The 25,119-nt window shown below is 37.4% G+C and overlaps 1 protein-coding gene across 2 annotated transcripts in view; it reads right to left on the bottom strand.

Annotated features, from left to right (window-relative positions):
• LOC116844513 (PTB domain-containing engulfment adapter protein 1-like) overlaps positions 1-25,119 on the bottom strand; it is an 84,439-nt gene that overhangs the window by 42,880 nt on the left and 16,440 nt on the right. The window contains exon 1 of one of the 2 annotated variants that reach the window (XM_032816124.1): positions 11,254-11,439. The exons of the other annotated variant lie outside the window; for it this stretch is intronic. The gene's annotated coding sequence lies outside the window, so the exon portion shown is untranslated. Of the gene's footprint in view, positions 1-11,253; positions 11,440-25,119 lie in introns of those variants that run through there. 2 annotated transcript variants of the gene reach the window in all.

Here is a 25,119-nt window from a genome sequence, read left to right as displayed (position 1 = left end):
ATACTCAATATAAGTGTATGGTACATGCAGTTAAAATATCCCTGGTAGAAATTTCACACAGTTTGTAAGCAGTTATTGAACAGTTATATTAACGTTTGTCCAGTAAGTGACGAATAAAACTGTTTGAATCCCAATCAAAATGTAATGCTTTGTCTGCAGTTATTGAACACAAAAAGTGCGCGATATCTGAACTCATTTATTGAGCAAAAACTGGCCAATAATTGGACAAAGAAACTATTCAGTCGATTAATAAGCAAGTTTATTACTCATAAAATGAACAGTTTTGTGCTAGTAATAATGGATATTATGTGCATACTTATTTATACAATTTTAATTTTTAATAAAAGTCAGTACAGTCGTAGACATAAAGAATATCTGATTTTTTGTAATAAGTTTCAGAATATAACCGAATATTCCAATATAAGAAACGTATTTCTTAGGTACTATTCTTTCATTGGATAATTTTTAGGTTACGTTGCCAACAAAAAGTCGGACAACCTTTATGTCCACAATTGTACAGGAAATCTAAGATATATTTCTAAGATAGTCTAATGTGTTTTTTGTCGCAATGCAATTCTATATCATTCATATACAACCCATTTGTCGTTTGCTCACTTTCAACTCTAACCTTACTTTCCACTTCTACCATAACGTGTTATTTTGTTAAATTCCAGATTTCTTTCAACTTCCTCTTCCTTGCTATGTTTTGCTACGCGTTCATTTATTTACATAGTTTTAAGATCGTCCCTAACCAATATAATTTTTATCATGCGCATGTGTGTGCGACATAAAACTTAATAAAACTATGTTCAGTTCCTTTCCAGTTTTTGCGTAGTTTCGATACAACTATGAAATGCAGTAATACTAGACAGTAACCGATTAGGTGTCTAGTAAAACTGCATAGATTTCTACTAGGGATATTTCGTTTTTCTTTTCAAGGTCGTCATTTTGCAATAATATCTTGATTCTCAGTAGTTCAATTAATTTTAGGTAGAAAATTTCCGTAAGTTTGTCGTTATCGTGTGAACTGACAAACTCGTGAAAATATTTAATTTTGAAATATTTATCTTTTTTTACTATAAAGGAACTGAACTGATTTGCTAATATATGGACAACTAAAAATATTAACTGCAGGAGCAAATTTTCTTGCTTTCATATATTAGCAAATCTTTTTTTTTTACTATAAAGGAACTGAAAATTTAATAACATTCCATTAAGATATGTGCAATTTTGTTAACCTACTCAATTTCTATTATAGTGGTTCACACAATAAAGACAAACTTACGGAAATTTTCTACCTAAAATTCAGCTTAATTGAATCACCGAGAATCAAGATATTATTGTAAAATGACGACCTTGAAAAGAAAAACGAAATATATTTTAACTGCATATATTATACACTTATATTAAGTATTTGATCATCAAAATTATATGTTTCTCCTCTTTATATGTTGTATAAATACACGTCAAAATAACACTTTCACATATTCATTCAGTTTGTCAGAAAAAATTGTGAAAGTACAAGCACGATTTTCAAGCAATCTGACCCCCCAGTTAAATCTTACCCCCACCTTAAAGTGAATCAGTGAGACATCATTGAAAGCAGTAAATATACACTAATTTGCAGCTATAAGTACAGCACTGAAACTGCTCAGTGCTACACGGAAGAAAAAGATTTGCTAATATATGGACAACTAAAAATATTAACTGCAGAAGCAAATTTTCTTGCTTTCATATATTAGCAAATCTTTTTTTTATACTTATAACTGATATCAGTGACTATTCACCGATTCACTTTAGGAGAGTAATTCTCTTCTCTCGTCTCTCTCTCTCTCTCTCCCGCCTCTTCCCTCTACCTCTCCTTTTGTACGATTTGCGGCCGAATGCACGCGCGTTCGACCTATTTTCACTCGGCTCATTAATGCCACCTCGACACTCGTGGTGTTCGTTAAAACTCTTAGCGCTGCTGACGCGCTCGCGTTCGGACACGCAACAATGTTGCCTTGTTCTTTTCGCTCTGAATCTGCTCTTAAATATAACTGTGAGCCCGCGCTATCTCACATTGCTCGCGCGGGTAATACAAGTATTATGGGTACAATGGCCAGGTAACAAGCGAGAAAGAAACCAACGTCTAATGTTCCCACATAGCGCGCACGTAAAGCGCGCCATTGTGCGGCGTAATGCGCGCAGGATGCGTCGACGGAAAATCCGTCGCTTCCGCGCAATTGTGGTCGCGGCTGATGGAAAAGCCGTTCGCAGATCGATCCCCGCGTCGTCGACGCGGCATTAGAGAAGGAAGAAACGTGCGGAGATTATATCTCTTTTTTTTTATAGGATTTTACGTACTCGTCATACGCTGCTCGCGTTTTATTCGCGCAGCTGTTGTGTTTTAATGCCAAAATCCTGGTTCTCACCGTGCGACAATGAACAATGCGGCTCTGCGTGCGTGTGGCTTAATTGACGAATGCGATTTAAAGTTGCCTCACAGGATGCGGCCTGCACGTCTGGATTTGAATTCAATTCAAATTCGACTACACACTGCGACTTATAATTGTAATATAATTGTCTACGGCGACGTGGAAATTATGTAACCGATATACACTGCTCGTTTGTGTACAAATACAGGGTGTCCCAAAACAACTCTCAACTAAACCTTCACCAGAGCTTCAGAGGTTGTTCTGGGATATTCTGTATAGATGAAGTGGGCTCGCGTGGAACTTTGGAAACGAATCAAAACAAACGGAGAATGAGGCAAATAAGAGCCAACCGCCGATCGTAAAGGCGAAATCTTTACAATCTAGTAAAAGCCAATGTGATATATTGTAAGTTTAAAATTGCTTCTCCTTTTTTGCAATAAATTGTAATATAAATTTTCTTTATTAAAGGCCGCAGTCAACCTGTTGATTTAATGTTATATTCGCTCGACATTTGCCGTTGCGTGGTTCATAAGTTTTTCAATGCAACTGAAGCGATGTATTGAAACTACGTATTTTGTAATTACATTATCACTGAAGAGAATCCAAAACTTGGACCGAAACGTCTGAATTTTTATAAATATAAATGTATCACATTGGTTTTTATTAAATTGTGAATTTCGCCTTTACTTGCCTTATTCTCCACTTATTTTGATTACGTCTCAAGAGCCTTTAATTTTTTAATTCTCGAGAACGAAACTCTATAAGTCATACACTAAGATCGGCGAATTATTGTCTATTTATTATTTTTTAAGGCGGCTCTCTTATATATTATGTTACAAATACACAATTGTACGTGCAAGCAAACACCGCTAGTGACAGTTTGAGAGAGCACGAATCGACGGAGGAAGAAGCTTCCAGAAAGGCTGGAGCAGAACACACCCTGAAGTTTCTCCCGACACGCGCGCCGGCCGATTTATCGCGTGGGTTCTCGCGAAAAACGAGAAACGAGCCGAGATAAGGCACGAGTTCAGCTCGCGCGGGAAAAGGAAAGAAAAGTCACGTCGCGCTCTATCTATCCCGGCGCGATTTCTCGCCGAACACTTCGCTCCGCCGACCTTTGACAGGGCTTTTGGTATCGAGGCCTCCGCGGCCGCTGATAACCTGCGGACCTCTTGGCGGTATTAATGGTGCCTCGCGCGGCGCTTAAGAATACTTTTGGAGCCTACTTATTGTAAATATAGCGGCCTGAATCGATAACCTTTGCTCGCACGGTCGAGGTGAATCTTTGTTTCTTGTTGCGCCAGAGAGAGGCGGTCGGCGTCTCGACAAGTCAAAACAACGACCGTCTCTGACGGGATTATCAGGTGAACGCGAAAAAACAAGTTCATTAGTGTAACTGAATTTTCTGTTGTCCGCAAACCAGATGAAAAACTCGGCCTTCTGCTCGACCAATTGTTCTCAGTTGTCTCAACCCGACTTTTGTCGGGATATTCAGACGGATATTCCAGCGAGTGTTTTTTTCACTTGCAGTAACAGAGATGTTCCTTCCTGTCAGCGAGAGTTTTCCATCTGGCCTCCGCACACAGAAAAATATATACTGCGTTCAAATAAACGTTACTTTCAAGTATTTCATAAGCTTTTACGTCCACAAATCTATCATAAGCATCAACTTTGCTCAAAATATATCCTGCAGGTAGGTTCAACATTTTGTTTAGAAATATTGAATTAAAACAAAAATTCGGTTTGTTTGTTACGCAGAAGCGACCCGCTAGTTTTCCTTGAATACAGTCTTATAATATTCTTGTAAAGAATGAATTCTTCTTTTAAATACATAATAATGAGCTTCTGTAAGATTTGTGACGAGTATATCTTCAAGCTAATATCAAGAACATGTTCTTTAATGTAATCAAGAACACTAAACGATAATAAATGATAGTATTAATAATAATTAGTAATATAATTGTCGACAGTTCAATTTGGCACAATTTAAACAGTTTGGTGTCAACTGTATTGTGTCTGGACCGTTTTCAACCCACTGTGCCACCCTCAAACGGGGAAATACGGCCAGGTGCACTCAAACTGCAGCCGAGCGTCACGAATGCACTCTCCGTGGACAATCCCGCGGACAATAGAGGGACAAGGGCTGGTTGGCTGACGTGAGCCGTCGAGCATCATCACTTTCGTGCGTGCGCGCGTTAAATTATGCGCCGCCGTGCTTTTATGCGTATACAGACCGAAACAGAGTGCAGAAACGTGTGCACGCACGCCGGAGAACAGTGACTTTTAAATTGGGCGACGCACAGTGAATCGAAATGAGGAAACGGGTGGACGTCGAGCCAGAAATCAAAGTTCTAACTTAACAATTTTACCCACTCGAATGTATGTTGTAAAATACTCCCAATGCAGGACCCGAAAAAGGTTTGGTCGAATTAACCAAATATCTGGTCGAATATGAACGATCCAGAAATTCCGATTGAAGTAACCCGAATTCTGTTTAAGTTAACAAGATTTTTGGTTGGCTTAAACAGAATTCGGGTTACTTCAATCGGAATTTCTGGATCGTTCATATTCGACCAGATATTTGGTTAATTCAACTAAACCTTTTTTCCCGTGCGAGAGAGAAAGTATAGGTTAATGAATAATATAGATATAGGTGTGCTACACAATTCCCGTATTTCATAAAAGTATGTATGTGTGTGTGTATGTGTCATATACCTTGGTGAAAATAATAAAAATGAGCGGATTTGCTAAAATATTTACGATTTCGTCAATAAATTAAATTAATTGACTTAATAAATTGGTTAAATTAGCCTAATAAATTTGTTCATTTTTATTATGTTTCGTCATGTTATGTTATGCACAATCGACTCTCTGGCCTGCAGAAGCAAAACTCCAGAGGCTTATCGCTTTCTCCTTTCTATCGTTTCATTGAGATAGAAAAGTGCTGACAGAAAACAAGCATTAAAGCATGCACTTCATCGCTGGCTATAGATCCTCGCTTAATAATAATAATGATAATAATAATAATAAATAATGAATTATTATTATTATTATTATAAATTTATCTTTTATTAAAGTCGATTTGGAGACAAAATTCTGTTTCCGAATTTGGTCGATGTCTATAGAAATGATGATATTAATTCACGAAAGAAAATGTTTTTCCCGCTACGAGAGAGCGAGCGAGCGAGCGAGCGAGAAGGATACACAGAATTCTCTCGGAAGCGAGGAGATTTAAGGGGACTGGAGGATCAGATTGCCTGAAAATCATGCTTGTTCTTTTACATTTTTTAAATCATGCTTGTTCTTTTACAAATTTTTATGACACACTGAATGAATATACGAAAGTGTTATTTTGACGTGTATTTGTACAACATATAAAGAAAAGAAAAATATAATTTTGATAATCAAATACTTAATATAAGTATATGGTACATGTAGTTAAAATATATTTCGTTTTTCTTTTCAAGGTCGTCATTTTTCAGTAATATCTATTCTCGGTAGTCCAATTAAGCTGAGTTTTAGGAAAAAAATTTTCGTAAGCTTATCCTTATCGTGTGAACCACTATAATAGAAATTAAGTTAACAAAATATCTAATGGAATGTTATTAAATTTTCAGTTCTTTTATAATAAAAAAGTTAATATTTCAAAATTAAATATTTTCACGAGTAAAAATTTTCAGTTCTTTTATAGTAAAAAAGTTAATATTTCAAAATTAAATATTTTCACGAATAATTCACACGATAACGATAAGCTTACGAAAATTTTCTATCTAAAATTCAGCTTAATTGAACTGAAAATTTTTACTCGTGAAAATATTTAATTTTGAAATATTAACTTTTTTACTATAAAAGAACTGAAAATTTTTACTCGTGAAAATATTTAATTTTGAAATATTAACTTTTTTACTATAAAAGAACTGAAAATTTTTACTCGTGAAAATATTTAATTTTGAAATATTAACTTTTTTACTATAAAAGAACTGAGAATTTAATAACATTCCATTAAGATATTTTGTTAACTATAATTTCTATTATAGTGGTTCACACGATAAGGATAAGCTTACGAAAATTTTCTACCTAAAACTCAGCTTAATTGAACCACCGAGAGTCAAGATATTACTACAAAATGATCTTGAAAAGAAAAACGAAATATAACTGCATGTACCATACACTTAAATTGAGTGTTTGATCATCAAAATTATATTTTTTTTCTCTTTATATGTTGTATAAATACACGTCAAAATAACACTTTCGTATATTCATTCAGTTTGTCAGAAAAAATTATGAAAAAACAAGCACGATTTTCAGGCAATCTGACCCTCCAGCCCCCTTAAAGGTCTCCCCGGGCGGTCGGATCGGGGGGCAGCGCTTAAACGCCTCTATTAAGGCATTATTATTAGCATCTCGACAATAAGATTCCCCTTTCCGCGCGCGTGTGTTCACGACACCGTTTCCACACCGGTCGTTTTACAGGTCGGTGTGTCCGATCGCGCGTTTTTCGAGATACACTGTACTCTCTTAAAGTGAATCAGTGAATAGTGCCTGATATCAGTTATAAGTACAGCACTGAGCACTCTCAGTACAACACTTATAACTGCAAATCAGTGTACATTCACTGTTTTCAGTAATGTTTCACTTTAAGAGAGTGATCTGACATAAGTAATTGGCCACCAAATACAGTAAAGTGCTCGTTGACAAAATTAAAGTGTAGGCAAGGAATTGTACTCTCTCAAAGTAAATCAGTGAATAGTGCCTGATATCAGTTATAAGTACAGCACTGAGCACTCTCAGTGCAACACTTATAATTGCAAATCAGTGTACATTCACTGTTTTCAGTGATGTTTCACTGTTTCATTTTAAGAGAGTCGACAAGTCTCGCACTGCAGCGGGACCCCGCAGGGCCGCGGAGAACACAAACCCGACCTGACGAGACAGCCTCATAAAAAGCGATACTGTTACTTCCGAGATGCGGAGAACTACCTCCGTTGGTAGCTAACGTCTAATTACACCGCGAGCGAAGAAACGGGGGTGAAAAGGGGCCGCCGCTGATTGCTCGCGCAGAGATGAACGCTCGCTGCTTGACATCGCGACTGGCTAATTGTCGCTGGATTTACGCTGCAGCGCGCAGACAGACGCGCCGTCGTTATCAACGCGCTTGGGCGGCTACGCGCGTGTAATTGTGATAAATTTATCTCCGTACAGAATCGCTCGGGGCGAGCCCGGAGAGTGAATGAAATTAATAGGGTGGGATGCGTGCAGCGCGCGTGTCAACGTTGTCTCACGCGCTGGCATCAATCTGTTATCACGAGGAAATCTCTCCTCTAGACACGTAAATTGCGTGTGTGTGCGCGTCCAAAAAAGTATGTATACATCGTTTCATCCTCAACAATATTCTCTTACATGCGTGGCTTCAAGAGGATTCTTCTAAAAGCAAGAGGTAAATATTCTACACGGAAAAAATTACTTCAGTTCAGATAACTGAGTGGGAACTAAACGAAAAGTTCGCTGACGAGAAATGATATCTATTACTATGACTGAGAATATTCGTCTGAATATTTAGCCGCACTAGAACTCGGCTGAGACTGCTGAACAATTTGCTGAGCAGAAACTTCTCTCCTGTTCTTACAACCGAACTTTTCGTTTGGTCCCCAAGTAACAGAAAATTCCGTTGTGCTAACGGAGTTTCTTCCATGTTAACACAATGTTTGCTTCAAGCAGAATGCCTTTCTTACTAAAAGAAATTTCTATTAAAATCCCAAGACCTGTACGCGTAGATAAAAGAAGTTCTTTTAACCTTAAGAGTATTGTGCTTAAAATATCTTCGCTTTAAGAAGAATTCTCTTGAGATCATACACAAGAGGATTTCTATAAGAAGATAAGAGATATTTTCTCGGGTGTACAAAGAGAATTTGAGGGATCAATCGTGACTATTCATCCGTGGAAACGTACGCAAAATTGCTGTCAATTATACCTCACAGAATACAACAATACACACAAATATTTCATGCATGCGCTTCGACACACAAAAGCGACAAGTGCTCGCGAGAGGATTCCAATCGTGCTCTGATTTTACACGAGATACCCGAGTTATGTATTCGGCTATTATTAAAGGCTATTATTAAAGGTACACGATTTCTGCGGTGTAGAGTGACAGTTTCCGTACGCGGAGTCGCCGGCCAGCTTGGTGTCGAGAACTCCGCGGGTTAAAGGAATAAAACCTTTAATGGCGTGACGAAGAAACTCGCGGCCAAGTCGAGAATCGATCGTCCCGAGGGGCGGAGGATCCCCTCGACCGTGTTACGACGTAAGAAAGTAATCGACGAAAGGACGCTTAAGGAAAGTGGAGCGCCCACTATAATTTGCGGATTTCACTGAAAAGCCTCCGTAAAGTTACTCGTTATGATTTCATCCGCGGATCTATCGTGCTCGTGCTCGCTCGCTCGCGATTTCGCGCGACGTAAGAAAGTGATCATTCTCCTCATTGCGTTCGCTCCGTGAAGGCGAGGTGGCCGCCGATTGTGGCGGAACCGCGGCGAGTTTTCACTCGCGGAGAACGGAATAACCCATTTATCCGCGCTTTGTGTGTTGTGTGTGTGTGTGTGTGTGTGGCTCCAGCTGGCGGGTTTAGATATCCCGCCGCTCAAATGCGCGAGCAATAACGCGGACAATTAGCCGTTAATTGCGAGGGCTCTATTAGAGCTCGCCGTGAGTTCGGCAAGCTACGTGCTTCACGGACGAGCGGACGGATCCACCGCCTTTGTCGATCATCACCATCATCATCACCGCCGCGCAATGACTTTCAAATTCGCGCGCGGATGTGGGAACGACGCTCTCGTAATTAAGCCTGATCAAGGAGATTTCGCACGTGCGAATGACGCGCATCCAACCATCTCGCGTTCCACCGCGAACACCGGATGACGATAACTCCGCGGAGTAGACGTAATGACAGAGTTGTTGAAACGACGATCTTCTCCAAAACGTCGTTTCCGCAGCTCGCTGCGCTTTATGGGGTGACCTGTTCGCCTGTAATTGTACATCACCCGGCGAACGGACAGTTTGCAATGTTTATTGTAATGCTGAGGTATGTCGCATGTTTTATGGCTCAAGTGAGCATCAGAGGTGACTCGCAGGTTATGCGATTGTGTCAAATAAAATCGCGGAAGATTATACGTACAGGAAAGTGTCGTTTTACTTTTACAAAAATACGATTTCTTAGCTTATTTTCCTTTTTCTAAGAGTAATGGAATCATACTTTCAACAAAGAATATTTTCTCGATGATAGTCTCAAGATATACTCATCAAAAATTTTAGAAAAATTCATCATCATACACTTAATAGAAGAGAATTTATTTTTTTTGGAAAATTGTTATAAAATTCAATCTAAAAAAAGTGTGCAGTGAGCAAACCAAATTTTTGTTATAAATCAATATTCTCTAATTGAAAAGCTAAAAAAGCCTTTTATGAGAGTCCAGAATGTATATTGAATAAATTTCATGCTTGTGATGAAGTTATGATAGATTTGCACATATATATATATAAACTCACGAAATACTCGAAACAAGTAACTTCAATTAAATTTCAATTTAAGTAAATTTAATCCAAAAAAAGTTGGCTCTGTACAGCGAGCAAACCAAATTTTTGTTATAAATCAATATTCTCTAATTGAAAAGCTAAAAAATCCTTTTATGAGGATCCAGAATATAAATTTCATGCTTGTGATGAAATTATGATAGATTTGCACATATATATATAAACTCACGAAATACTCGAAACAAGTAACTTCAATTAAATTTCAATTTAAGTAAATTTAACCCAAAAAAAGTTGGCTCTGTACAGCGAGCAAACCAAATTTTTGTTATAAATCAATATTCTCTAATTGAAAAGCTAAAAGTTTTTTATGAGGATCCAGAATGTAAATTTCATGCTTGTGATGAAGTTATGGAAGATTTGCACATATATATAAACTCACGAAATACTCGAAACAAATTTATTCAATTAAATTTCAATTTAAATAAATTTAATCCAAACAAAGTTGGCTCTATACAGCGAGTAAACCGAATTTTTGTTATAAGTCAATATTCTTTAATTGAAAAGTTAAAAAAGCCATTTATGAGGATCCAGAATGTATATTGAATAAATTTCATGCTTGTGATGAAGTTATGGTAGATTTCCATATATATATAAACTCACGAAATACTCGAAACAAATTTATTCAATTAAATTTCAATTTAAATAAATTTAATCCAAAAAAAGTTGGCTCGGTATAGCGAGTAAACCGAATTTTTGTTATAAGTCAATATTCTTTGATTGAAAAGTTAAAAAAGCCTTTTATGAGGATCCAGAATGTATATTAAATAAATTTCATGCTTGCACTGAGAGAAAAATATAGTCACTTTTGGTGTCAACTATACTTTCTTGTGATTTTAACCAGAAAAATAATTAGAAGAACAATTTTTCTAATAATATTTATTAAAACAATGGTTTTTCTAACTATTTTTATGCTTAAAATCACAAAAGAGTATAGAGTTGACGCCGAAAGCAACTATATTTTTCTCTCAGTGTGTGACGAAGTTATGATAGATTTGCACACGTATATAAACTCACGAAATACTCGAAACAAGTAACATCTACTTAAATGCAGCATGCATTTTTCTGCGCACGACCTGGCTACACCTGTTCAAACGTCAGCCTAATGCCTAAATGTTCCTTCGCTGGACACTCTACGTAATAAAAGGCGATCGCGATCGATCGAGGCCGACGTATCGTCATTCTCACTCACATCGTCGCGTCGGCGATCAACATCGAGACGTCCGCGTCTCGCGAGAAAATCGCTTACCTGGCTCAGGCCTTCCTCGTGCTGGTGCAATTCCGCGGACGTTCAACGAGGTCGCGCGCGACGCATTCCCAAAATTCGCGCGTTCTCGCGGAGCGGCTCGAGGGGGATCGCGACTGTGTGCGAGACGGAACGACTGCGAGACAACACTTGCCAGCTGACGTCTCGCGGCGGACTGACATTCGCGCACGTTGCGCCGCGAGAAAAACCGGACGCGGACGAGCGCGGCCGATCTCCTCTCCGCGTTCGAGAGTCCGCGGCGGCGGCGGGAGCGGAGCGAGCGCGGTCGTGGGAGTCGAATCGCGCCGCTAGGTAGATTATTCGGTGAAACGGCGGCCGGACGGCCGGCTCTGATATGGGTGGTGGCGGTACCAGCCACGGTCGGGACTGTAGCCGGGCCCAGTCCTCGTCGTCCATCTATTTCGTGATCCGACCACATCGTGCCCGCATCGTGAAAGCAGAAAAAAAAAGCACGTGGACGTTCCACGCGATGGCATCGGTGACATCTACGATAAGGCCGAGAGGAAAAATGGTATTTCGCGACAGAAGGGAGAACGGAGGGAAAGAGAAGAGAGAAATTGCAGTGGACTGTAGAAATTCGTATCGCGAGAATATCGCTCTGAAGCGAGAGGAGAGAGAGATACACAGAGAGGGAGAAGGAGATAGACTGGTCGGTCGCTGAGAGCTGTCGCGGCGAGTCTTCGTAGAATGGAGTAGTGAGCGCGATCGTTGATGGTAGATGATCCGATAGAATGAGAAGGGATAGGAGGATGGCGGTACCAGCCACGGCCGAGACCGAGCTTGTCCGTCCTCCATCGCGGGCTACAGGTTGTTACAGGGAAGGTGGCGAGGGGGGCAGGAGACGGAGGGGAGAGAGACACGCGTATTCTTATGACTTCAAGGTGTCTCTCTTTCTCTCTGGCCGTCTCCCATTTCTCTATCTGTCTCTCTTGGTCCCCGCGCGCTAAATAGATAAGAGGATAACCGGCGCCGCGCGCGAGATCGTCTCGAAACAATCGGCCGACGATAGTTACACTCCATTTTCTATTCATAGCCCGCCGAGCGTTACGCGAGGCCGAACACAGCTCACCGGGAGATCGCTATAATCCCGAGGAGTTCAATTACCGACACTGTCGATGCGGAAAAGCGAATTGAGCCTCACCTACACACGCGGCGGATCGTCGCGATGTGAACTCCGGAATTCGCTTTCGCGGGGAGCACCGCCTCCCACAGCCGGTCAACAAAGACGCTCGAAGCTCTTGCGGATTTTACAAGAGGAGCAAGCATCGCGATATTACCGATCCGGAAGGGGTTTTTACTTGCTTGTTAAACACTGAAACAGACATGCCACGCTACGGACTCATAAGAGGCCCTTCAACTCATAAAAGTGTGGTACTACACGCAGAAAAATAAATGTTGCGTTCAAGTGAATGTCACTAGTTTCAAGTATTCAAGAATAAGTTTACATATTCGTAAGTCTACCACTAGTTCTCATCATAACGGGCCCATCGAATTTATTCAAAGTTCATTCTGAATCCTAATTCTTATCCTAGCAAGCATAATATTGCAATCAAGAATATTAAATTCAAACAAAAATTCGGGCTGCATACAACATATAAAGTCGACTCAACTTTCTCTCTGATAAGGTTTTGTAATATTTCGGTAAAGAGAACAAATTCCTCTTTTAAGTACATACATAAGAAGAATATCATACACTGAGAGAAAAATTACCTTAAAATCAACAAATATTTCTTTGATGTGGGTGCCATTATCATATTTATTTAAATCTAAATTCTTTTTATGTAAGTCAAATATTGTTTAAATCGGGTAAACAATATTTGATTTAAATAAAGAGAATTTAGGCTTATAAGTAAACATGTCAATGGCACCCATCAAAGAAATATTTGTTGACTTTAAGGTAATTTTTCCCTCAGTGTAATTTCTTTTCTTCTTCATATGAATTCTTTGTAATTTTACAGTGTCGTTAACTACTAGTTAAAAGAAGGAAAGTAAACCGAGTAATCGCATTTCTTGGCAGTAGAATGGCGTTTTTCTGTGTACAAAGTTCCTAGCCAACATTGATAAGAAGAAGCTCCCGTTGCGAGCAAGATCCGACTAATTACACGGCTGAAATTGGCGATTTTCCCCGTCGCGATCGTGGTTCCGACAATTAGAATCATTCCCAGGTCGAGTAAAATCTCCGTGGTCGCGGAGACGCACGGGATAAAGCGGCGGCAAAAGTCCTTTCCGAGGATTTCGTAAAAAAGTCCGAGTGAAATTCAGGGCGAGGCTCCGCGCGACAAAATGCGCGTGGCGAATGCAGTTCTACGCATTTACCGGCCGTAAACGTGAAACGTTCTTCGCAGCGAGCGACTCCACGCACACATCGACGTGCAGACTCGCGCATACACACATACATACACACACTGAGAGAAAAATGTATGATATTTGGAACTATAATGGCATAGTAAAAAGATTATAGTTAGGAATATAATTTTTATAGTAAATGTTACCATAATATTTGCAATATTTACAATATAAGCATAGTATACTGACCCGTGTAAAATTTTCACCAAGAATTATAATTATTTGAAATAAAAAATATAGTAAGGTAGCAAATATTGAATGGTAAGAGAAATTAACTATTTTATATAGTCAATACGATTGGAATTTTATACAGTCAATACGATTGGAATATTTGGCAAGTATAGGTACATGTAACTATATTCCCAAAAGGTGCTTTATTATATACATAGAATAATAAGATGGTGACTATAAATGTGTATTCACTCTGCTATATCTTCGTGTTTAGATAAACTATAAATATATGTTTGAGGCCAAAACGAACTATAAAATATAGTGAAATTATAGTAATTCCAACTGTTCTTTCTCTTTCAGTTCACTGAGAGAAAAATATATGATATTTGGAACTATAATTGTAAAAAGATTATAGTTAAGAATATCATTTTTATAGTAAATGTTACCATAATATTTGTAATATTTACAATATAAGCATAGTATACTGATCCGTGTAAAATTTTCAACAAAAATTATAATTATTTGAAATAAAAAATATAGTAAGGTAGCAAATATTGAATGGTAAGAGAAATTAACTATTTTAAATAGTCAATTGGAATATTTGGCAAATATAGATACATGTAACTATATTCCCAAAAGGTGCTTTACTATACACATAGAGTAATAAGATTGTGACTATAAATGTGTGTTTATTCTGCTATATCTTCTTGTTTAGATAAACTATAAATATATGTTTGAGGCCAAAACGAACTATAAAATATAGTGGAATTATAGTAATTCCAACTGTTCTTTCTCTTTCAGTTCACTGAGAGAAAATGTATGATATTTGGAACTATAATAGTAAAAAGATTATAGTTAGGAATATCATTTTTATAGTAAATGTTACCATAATATTTGTAATATTTACAATATAAGCATAGTATACTGATCCGTGTAAAATTTTCACCAAGAATTATAATTATTTGAAATAAAAAATATAGTAAGGTAGCAAATATTAAATGGTAAGAGAAATTAACTATTTTATATAGTCAATTGGAATATTTGGCAAATATAGGTACATGTAACTATATTCCCAAAAGGTGCTTTACTATACACATAGAGTAATAAGATTGTGACTATAAATGTGTGTTTATTCTGCTATATCTTCTTGTTTAGATAAACTATAAATATATGTTTGAGGCCAAAACGAACTATAAAATATAGTGGAATTATAGTAATTCCAACTGTTCTTTCTCTTTCAGTTCACTGAGAGAAAATGTATGATATTTGGAACTATAATAGTAAAAAGATTATAGTTAAGAATATCATTTTTATAGTAAATGTTACCATAATATTTGTAATATTTACAATATAAGCATAGTATACTGATCCGTGTAAAATTTTCAACAAAAATTATAATTATTTGAAATAAAAAATATAGTAAGGTAGCAAATATTGAATGGTAAGAGAAATTAACTATTTTAAATAGTCAATTGGAATATTTGGCAAATATAGATACATGTAACTATATTCCCAAAAGGTGCTTTACTATACACATAGAGTAATAAGATGGTGACTATAAATGTGTGTTTATTCTGCTATATCTTCTTGTTTAGATGAACTATATGTTTGAGGCCAAAACGAACTGTAAAATGTAGTGAAATTATAGTTATTCCAACTATTTTTTTCTCTCAGTGCACACCGATGTTTCTCCTTTACGAAGCCGGCTGCTATCAGCGTGGTGCGTATTTAACTACAGTTTTGCGAGAAATAACGCCGAATTGCGAAATCATGCGAGGGCGTTCGGCCGCGTGACCGCGAGTCATCATAAATCATGCGTTTCTGCGCGCTCATTCCTTTTTCGCCTGCTCCTCTCCGTTCCCGCTTTTGTTAACGTCGGAAAACCCGCTACCACGAATCACCATGCACAAAGCAATATTAATGAGCCTGGCGCAGTAAACAATACGCGCTAATGCACGTCATGGTGAGCACCTTTGAGTGACTTTCAACGTCACTCACACGCTGGACAATCCGTACGAGCTTGCGGACCAAGGATCTATTTTGATGAGAGACAAACTCGACGAGAAGGAATAATTTGAAATAAACGGCTTTTTTAGTGTCTCAGACCGCGACAGTTATCGCTCGAAATTCTTGGCTATTCTTTATTTGTACGGTCAGGAGGATCGCGAACAAACCGAGCCGAATAACGAAAACATTTCAGGCCTAGTTTCGACGGTAAAATACAGATGTAAAATCTTCCCGTCGCGCCAGAAGTTAAAATTAACAATTTCAGGTCGACTGCTTGACCGCGATGTTGTGTCAAAACAAGGTGATTCCGTCTCCTCGAGAGATCGAAAACATATATCCCGGTCGAAAAATGAGGAAAATTGTCGGGATTTCGGCGCGCCGATCAGCGTGTGTCGAAACGCAATCCCAAACAAAATATACCGCGTTAAGGCTGACGTCAAAAATGAGAAAATGCATGCTAAAAATCTTTGTAAAATATGTTAAAATAAAAATATATATCCATAACACTTATAAGTAACACTTGTAATCGATTAAACAAATTTGTAAGATATTCCGTGCACTCCTCTTTTGCTCTAACAATCAATAATTTGTCGTAAATTGACATACAATCTACCTTCTTAACCTATTTCTTCGCCTATTTCTATTCAGTTCTATTTCTAATTTACAATAAATTATTGATTAGAGAAAAAAGGGAGTGCACAGAATTTCTTACAAATTTGTTTAATCGATTGCAAGTATTACTTTATGAATATATACTTTTATTTTAACGTATTTTGCAAAAATTTTTAGCAAGCATTTTCTCTGACGTCATTAAAAAGAGATAGACAATACGAGAGGCCAGGAGCTTTAAGGACCATCCATGATGGGATTGCAGTAGACAGTAAGACGTAAGCAGTAAGCAAATTGACCAATCACGGTCGATTATTACAAGATAATCCACTGTGATTGGTCAATTTGCTTACTGCTTACACGTCTTACTGTCTACTGCCAATCCTATTGTAGATGGGATTGGCAGTAGACAGTAAGACTTTAATATTTACCAAAGTAATAAGCCTTTAGCTCATATCCTAGATATCATATCTTAGATAAAGCCAAAACTAATTAAGCTTTAGAGGAAATATAATACAGCGCAATAGCAGTAAGAAAAGTAATTTCTAGCGAAAGGTGTTGCCCGCATTGAAGTCGTGATAACGCTTAAAATTGGCGATTCCGATGTCTGGTAGTGCGAGAAACGCCTTTCGCCAAAGATCACGTTACATTAGGATACCGAACTTAAAGTTAAACGTTCTAGTTTTCGATGCCACTTAACAATTTCGAAAGATATCACCTTCATCACTCAAATATCAGAAAAATAACATTTTTCCTCCTTCCTTTTTAAAGAAAAAGGCCCAAAGCTTATGGTAAAAGACCTAAACAATAAGAATGTCCACTCTCTTAAGGTGAATCAGTGAACAGTCACTAATATCAGTTATGAGTATAGCACTGAGCACTTTCAGTGCTATACTTATAACTGCAATCAGTATATATTCACTGTTTTCAGTGATGTTTGACTGATTCATTTTAACAGAGCAGTGTTAGGTGGTATTAGTGTTCAGGTACTTTTACCTTACTACATGGTGATGTATTGTGGACCGGAACTTACGAAGATGGCATGAGCGCGAATCGACGAGCAGCCACCAAACGCAGACAGGTTTCAGGTATGATTCAACGTCGTGACGGGGAACCGGTTTTTTTCCGCGCGCTCGTCACCTCTCATTCATTATACAATCAAATACCGAAAGGCGGGTTGCACAATTTTTGTTTTGGTTCCCTCTTTCCGGCGGTAGCCGACTTGATTTTTAGGATCTACGATCTTCTGCGATCTTCCTCGATCTGATCGCGATCTGGTCGCGATTGCGAAGTCAACGAACCACGCCTTTCGATTCTCGCGGAGATCTCGTCTAGGAGGAGAACCGTACAATTATCGGCAGCCCCTTCGAGCCCGATCTACAATGCCTGTTTTCTGTTTCTTTTTCTTTATCTTTTCCTGACTTGAGAATTTTAAAGCGTCGTCTACAATGAGAACTTAAGTTGTAAGACCTAGGCTCGTATTCTCAATCCTCTTTTATCTATAAAAGTGCCTATAAAAGAGGCTTAGGAGCCACCTGATTGGCTGAGAAGCTATATTCAAGGCACTTTTATCGATAAAAGAGGGTTCAGAATATAGGCCTTAAGCTTTAAGCCTTAAGCCGTAAGAAATTGGCCAATCGCAGTCGATTATTTTTCTTATAATTGACTGTGATTGGTCAACTTCTTACGGCTTAGGGCTTAAGGCTTAAATTTTACGACTTAAGTTCTCATTGTAGACGACGCTTAAGCCGGAGAAGACTTTATTAAATCAAGCCAGAATCGGTTCGATAGAACTGGAATTTATTTAAATTCAGCCAGAATTGACGCTTTCGATCCACTGCGCGTCGTCGCACGGACACGCGGTAGCCGTGCGCGAAAGTAGGGAAAGTATCCCTCGATTTGTTCGCATGTCCGACACACATATCACGGCCCGCGTTGGAGCAAAAAAAGAACCCCGGGTATCGTCGCGATAGCGATGCAAACGCGTTCAATCGGTCGCGGTTTATCGCGAGTGACGCTATGAAATCCGCGGAGCCAGCGCGAAACCGAGTTTAAGGAAGATAACTGTGAAAAAAGCGAATTTTTTCTGACGCCCATAAAGCAGGTAGATAAATTAACGTTTCTGCTTTGAATTAGTCATCTTTTGAACTGTTGGAAAATATTCTTCTATTTGATGAAATATATTTTTATTTTATTTTTATATAAATTATAAATTATTTTTATATAATTATATTATTTTATTTTTATTTTATATAAATGTGTCTGCAACAGGCTCTGCACGTTCCATCAACCCTGCACCTGGAGTTCTTAAAAATCATCTGAAATAAAAAGACCCAAGATTTTCTTAAAGTATATGAATGTGTGTAGTTTCAGTTAAGCGTACAGATTTTTTTACGATTAACATTTCCTCAAAAAATGCCAATAAAAACGGTACTTTTGTTTTGGATGATTTTCGAACATTTTTTTTAAACGTGCGGTATTTTGCGAATAATTAAAATATTGAAATTTTCGTACGCTTAACTGAAACTACATTCACATGTGCTTGAAGAAAACCTAGGGTTCTTTTTATTTCAGATGACTTTTAAGGATTCCAGGTGCAGAGCTTAATACAGACACATTTATATACCAAAAAAAATTTCGTCAAATAGAAAAATATTTTTCAACAGTTTAAAAGACTAATTCAATGCAAAAACATTGATTTATCTATCTGCTTTTTGTGTCACAAAAAATTCGCTAAAAAGAACTTTTTTCACAGCGTCTATCTCCCTTAAGGCTGGTACTTTATTTGTCATACGAGTGTTGTCGGATAAAGCATTTTTATGACGTTCTTTCGGACACCCTAAAGATCCTCTTACAGGCAATCCGACAGACTAGTATGACGCACGAAGTGCTAACTTGATTAACCTATTAAGGCCCAAGAGAAAGCCGCTTTCAAAAACCATCTAAATTAGGACAAAACGTCGAAATTTGTTAAAAAGTGAAAAAAAATTTGTGTTGGATTTCAAAATTCAAGATGGCGGACCAATATATCGGTCTGAAAATTTGAAATTTTGACCTATTTAAGTGAAAATCCGTATAGGGGGGGTTTGGGATTCACTGAGTACACTGTAAAAAATTTATGTAAAATTCCATGTAATTATGAGACCAAGTATTATAGTTGTAAATTTACACATGTATCAAAATGTGTTTTTCTTCTACATAAATATATATTTTATGCGATAATTACGTGTATAAATTTACATCTATAATAGTTGGTCTCAAAATTATTCACTATAATAGATGTAATTTTACACAAATTTTTTACAGTGTATGAATATGCACTTATTTTTTCAAAATTCGTAATGACGGATCCAATATGGCCGCCCAAAAATGCGAAAATTTGATATAGTTTTGTTATTTGGCGAAAAATCCAACCAAATTATAAGCTACCTTTCGAAGGTGTTTGTTTTGGGGCAAAATATACTTTAGCAGACTGTAGAAGAAAAATTTTTTGACTTTAAAAATCAATATAGCGACCAAAAATTTTTAATTTTGATTTATTTCAATGAAAGTACGTTTTGAAAAATTGTGAAAAAATAAGTGCATATTCATACTCAGCGAACCCAAAACCTCCTCTATACAGATTTTCACTCAAATAGGTCGAAATTTCTAATTTTCAGGCCGACATATTGGTCCGCCATCTTGAATTTTGAAATCCAACACAAATTTTGCTTTCACTTTTTAACAAATTTCGACGTTTTACCCTAATTTAGATGATTTTGGAAAGCCTATCCTTAGCGGATTTTCTCTTGGACCTTAAAGCCTGATCTACAATATGCTCTTTGCATTCTGTTTCTTGTCTTCTGCCTTTTTCTGGCTTAAAGCTTAAGGTTTGAGTCAGATAAAGAGAAAGAAGCAGGAAGCAAAGAGCATATTGTAGGTCAGGCTTAATGGGTTGACGACGCGCCACGGCGACAGCGAGCTGTTGGACCATCCTCCGAGTCGATTTTCTCACCGATACGTCCGTGTTTCCACGACAGAGCCGACATTTTTGCGGAATCGCCTGGCGCATTGTACCGTGCGCGCTCGCGCGCGCGCGCGCTAACGGGACGACGATTATCCGTGTGGACGTCGCGCGTGTGCACGAGACGTTCACTTTACATAATAACGGCTGGGGCTGGGAGTTTACCATAAAAAACGCGTGTGCACGCCGGTGACTCGGTGTTCTCTATTACGCGGCGGAAAAATCATCGCGGCGCGTAATTCGACTGGAATTCGCGATTGATCGAAGCGACGAGCGCGATACGCCCTCGGGAGAGTGCGAGCGCGTAAAAGGTTGCGCTGGAAAACGCACGCGAGCACGTGCATTCGCGTGTATGCGTACGTGCGCAAGCAACATACGCCCACTTGATAAACGCCGAGACAGGACAGACAAAACAGCACTTATCATCGGAAATTCGCTCTAATAGGAAACACGAGAGAGAATACAGTCGCGGATTATCGGCGGCTCAGCGCACTCAGCGAGCGAGAAGCAGATGATTACTCTCATTAAAATTATGTGGTCACTTCTTCTTGTCTTCTTGTGTGGTTCTAAATAAAAGAAAAAAAAGTAGAAGCGATACGCGTGTAATAAAGCAGCGCTGGCCATTAATCGATGAAAATTCCCTTTGACTAAACTGGCGAATAAATAATTAAAGTTGATTAATCGTCATATATAAAATCACGAATAATATCAATTGATGACGTTAATTATTAGTCAGTATACAGGGTGTCCCACACTCTCCTTCGGTTATTTTGTGGGAATGTAGAACAAGTTGAGGCGAACATAAGAGTTTTATACCGTTTTGCGATATTCGCAATAATAGTCGAGATATTACAGAGTTGCTACAGAAAATCAGTTTTGAAATTCTCTAACTTTTTCGTGTTTTCCAAACACGTTTCCGACAGCGGAGAATTTTCCATAATCTTCAATTTTAACGTTTAGGAACAGGGATTACAGAAAAAGTAGCTCATATTATTAAAAGCAATAAATATTTAGTTTAGTAAGATAATATTCCTAATATATATCCTTGAAAATGCACATTCAGGCTAATAAAAATTATATGAGTAGAAAAAAGAATGTAGTTATGAAACGGAAAAGGATGATTAAATGAAAAAACATTGAATAAAATATAAATTTTAATTATTTTGTTAACACATGATGCATGGACTAGCATAGATGTATACATATTCAATATGAACTAAGAAAATCTTATTTATTTTTTAAGTAACATTTGAATTCCTACATCATACTTATAAACTTTTAACGTCAAAATAAAAAAAATAAACTTGACTTAATAAAATCCCTAGTGACTCTAGATTTAGTGTCTAAAGATTGTGTATTTTTCTTTTATAACTCAGGAAGAGTTACCTTAATTTCAAAGAATTGTAAGGAAAGACCAAAATTCTAGGTTATTTTATATTTTTCCCTGATATCCCGGTTTTCCATGACAAATTTAAATTCCACTACTTTTCTTGGTTTTCCTGGTTTTCTCCAGGAAAACCAGGAAAACTGTAGCAATTTTGTATTAATTAAAGAAGATTGGTGAATGATCACGCGCAATATGATAGATAAGCTGTAATGGCGATGTATGTTATTGTGTGTTTGGACATAAGATCCAATTGAACAAAAAAGCCCTTTATTATTTCTCAAATAACTACGTAGATTTAAAGGTTGGTTTGAGGAATTAGGAAGGAAAGATAAAGAAAGGAAAGAGAGAATATGAAATGATGAATTAGATGAAGTTAAAAGTAGGATTCTAAGGGAAGTATGGAAGGAGAGAGATAGGAAACTAAGAGAAAGAAGTCTAGAATTGTAAGAATTGTAAGACCTGTAAGAATTGTAAAAATTGTAAAAATGTGAAACGTAGAAAAAAAGGCGAAAATGAAATAATGTAAAATGGCGAAAAGGTAAAAATATAAAAATGTTAAATAAGGTATAATAAGATAGGGATTAGATAATATAAATGTGACTGCAATATAAACAAGATAACAGAATAAAGAAAGGCTGTGAATAGGTGAAGAGTAAGAGAAAGTGTAGAAAGTAAAGAGATGTAGAAAATAGGGTATGGATAAGGTGTGGATGGATGTGTGGATCGGATAAGTTTTTTGTGAATGTAAACCAAGTCCCCTCCTTGGTTGTGGCTGAAGGAAATAAAACTATACTATATAAATAACTACGTAGATTTTTAGTTATTACACGGAAAAAAAAATTTGCTAATATATGGACAACTAAAAATGTTAACTGCAGGAACAAATTTTCTTGCTTTCATAGCAAAGTTATTTAGTTGTGATAGCTAAAAGATTCGCTAGCTATCACGACTAAATAACTTTGCTATGAAAGCAAGAAAATTTGCATCTGCAGTTAATATTTTTAGTTGTCCATATATTAGCAAACCTTTCTTTCCGTGTAGTAAAAGAAAATTGTTACACGATTGCGCACTATAATGCACAAATTTTCTTTAATTAATATCTAAAAACTTATGTGGTCATTTGCAAAATGGAGAACTTTTTGTTCAGTTTGACTTAATGTATAAGTATACAACGGCAGACGGCGCCACAACTCATCTACCATATCATTCACGATCATTCATCAATCTTCTTTAATTAATATCTTGAGATTTATTGCGAATATCTCAAAAAGGGGCTTTTATATTCACCTCAATCCGTTCTACGTTCTCACAAAATATGCGAAGAAGAGTCTGGGACATATACTGCATTAATAACATATACTTTTAATTCTGATTATGATTTGTCATAACTATGTCATAACTATATTTAATAACACAACAACATTATATTTAATAACACATAATTATGACAAATCATACTCAGAATTAAAAGAGAACCGATGAAGAGACTTCCGGATAGCTCCGTTGAAGTCTCGATAAAAGCCACGATGCTTTGGAAGCTGAATCTTTTAGGCCATGTGACCAAAGTCAACAGTCTCGTATTTATGATATATTGGAAACATTATTCTAACATATCATAATGTTTCATAACTTAATATGGAATTGACTTTGTATATAATCAATCACGTCAAAGTTTGATTGACAATTAATTCTATCGACTGATGCCGATCAAGTTATTGTCACTGTCCCTATAATAGCACCTACTAGAGAAATGCTTCTCCTGACTGCAATTCTAGCGAATCACATTCAATTACTGCAGCTACAAATATCCAACGCTGTTGCGCGTTGCGCCGCGCGTTTTTCGCCGCGACTCTCGCGATTGCGCGCGCCTCGATTTGCACTTTCATTTTTCGTAACGACGCTCGCGCAAAACGCGCGGATCGCGCACCGCCGTGAAATCGCAATCTCCAGCCGCGTAATTGTCTGCGAGCACCGAGAGCATGTGGAACGGAACCGCGGGGAGCGCTCGAATAATTGTATCACTTCTTCAAATCGCTTGAGAACGTGCGAACGCGACGATTGAAGCGGGCCTCGAACGATTATGCAAATCGAAGGTTTCGCGAAACGTGCGCCAGCATCTGACGTGTCCAGCTGCTCGAAATACTCGAGCACACATTCGCGGATCTACTTTTACCATCTCCGTGCGAAATTCGTCGTCGCTGTCGACGCGCCGTCGCGATGCGCGCGAGATAGTTTCACCGACAAAGCGAGGCCACTGAGAGAATATATTATAGCATTTTTCTTTTTCATATATAATGTTAGAAAACTTCGTATTAAATTTAATAACTGGGATGTGAAGTTTTTTAATAACTATGTTATAAAAAGTAATGATAAAATCAATATTATATTTAATAACACAGTTATGACAAATCATAATCAGAATTAAAAGAGAACCGATGAAGAGACTTTATCGAGACTTCCGGATAGCTCCGTTGAATCTTTCAAGCCACGTGACCAAAACAGTCTGGTATTTATGATATATTGGAAAAATTATTCTAATATATCATAATGTGTTATAATGTTTCATAATTTAATATGGAATTTAATAAGAAAACGTGGAAGATAGAAAATATTAGATTTCATAAGAAATATGAAATATTATAACTAATTTATAACTAATAATCCTAGTGTTATGAAAATCCTTACTATTATTAATTTTAATATCAAATTCTTAAATTTACTTACAAAAATGCTATTATTTTTAAGAACTTTTCTAACAGTGTAGATTCTCTTTAATTTTCTAGTACAAGCCGCACAGAAGTAGACTCAGTGAGATCCACCTTGTCAAAAAAACATGGTAAATTTCACTGGAAACACGGCAGATTTCGCTAGAAACACAGCTGTATTTCATTAGCACATTTTAACCCCTAAAATGTAAGTGATGCATATAAAATGAGGGGATAATGGATTACTGCGGAATATCGATCTGTTCCTTGCTTCCTCACCGCGCATACTTCACACGAATGTAATTAAAAGAATCGTAAAGCTTCCATCATCGATTGTCTCACGTCGTGAGACAATCATGAAAGTCTATCTGAGTGATTACGTAAGGCGAACATTAAAACAGATAATAACGGAGTTCGACGTAACGCCGGACAGACAATTTTTTAATGCGTCTACGGTAATTTTCCTCGAACGGTGATAATTGAGCGCGACGCTTGAAACAGGATCTCTAAAGATATCCATTCGTTGAACCCGCCTGACGAACATTTCTCTCTCTCTTTCTCTCTCCCTCTCTCTCTCTCTCTCTCTCTCTCTCTCTCTCTCTCTCTCTCTCTCTCTCTCT

This window comes from Odontomachus brunneus, unplaced genomic scaffold (assembly GCF_010583005.1).
Source record: "Odontomachus brunneus isolate Ranch 3 - 2012 unplaced genomic scaffold, Obru_v1 Obru_scaffold_042, whole genome shotgun sequence".
Lineage (NCBI taxonomy): Eukaryota > Metazoa > Arthropoda > Insecta > Hymenoptera > Formicidae > Odontomachus > Odontomachus brunneus.
Note: the sequence above shows the minus strand (reverse complement) of the source record. Positions and strands in the feature narration are given on the sequence as shown.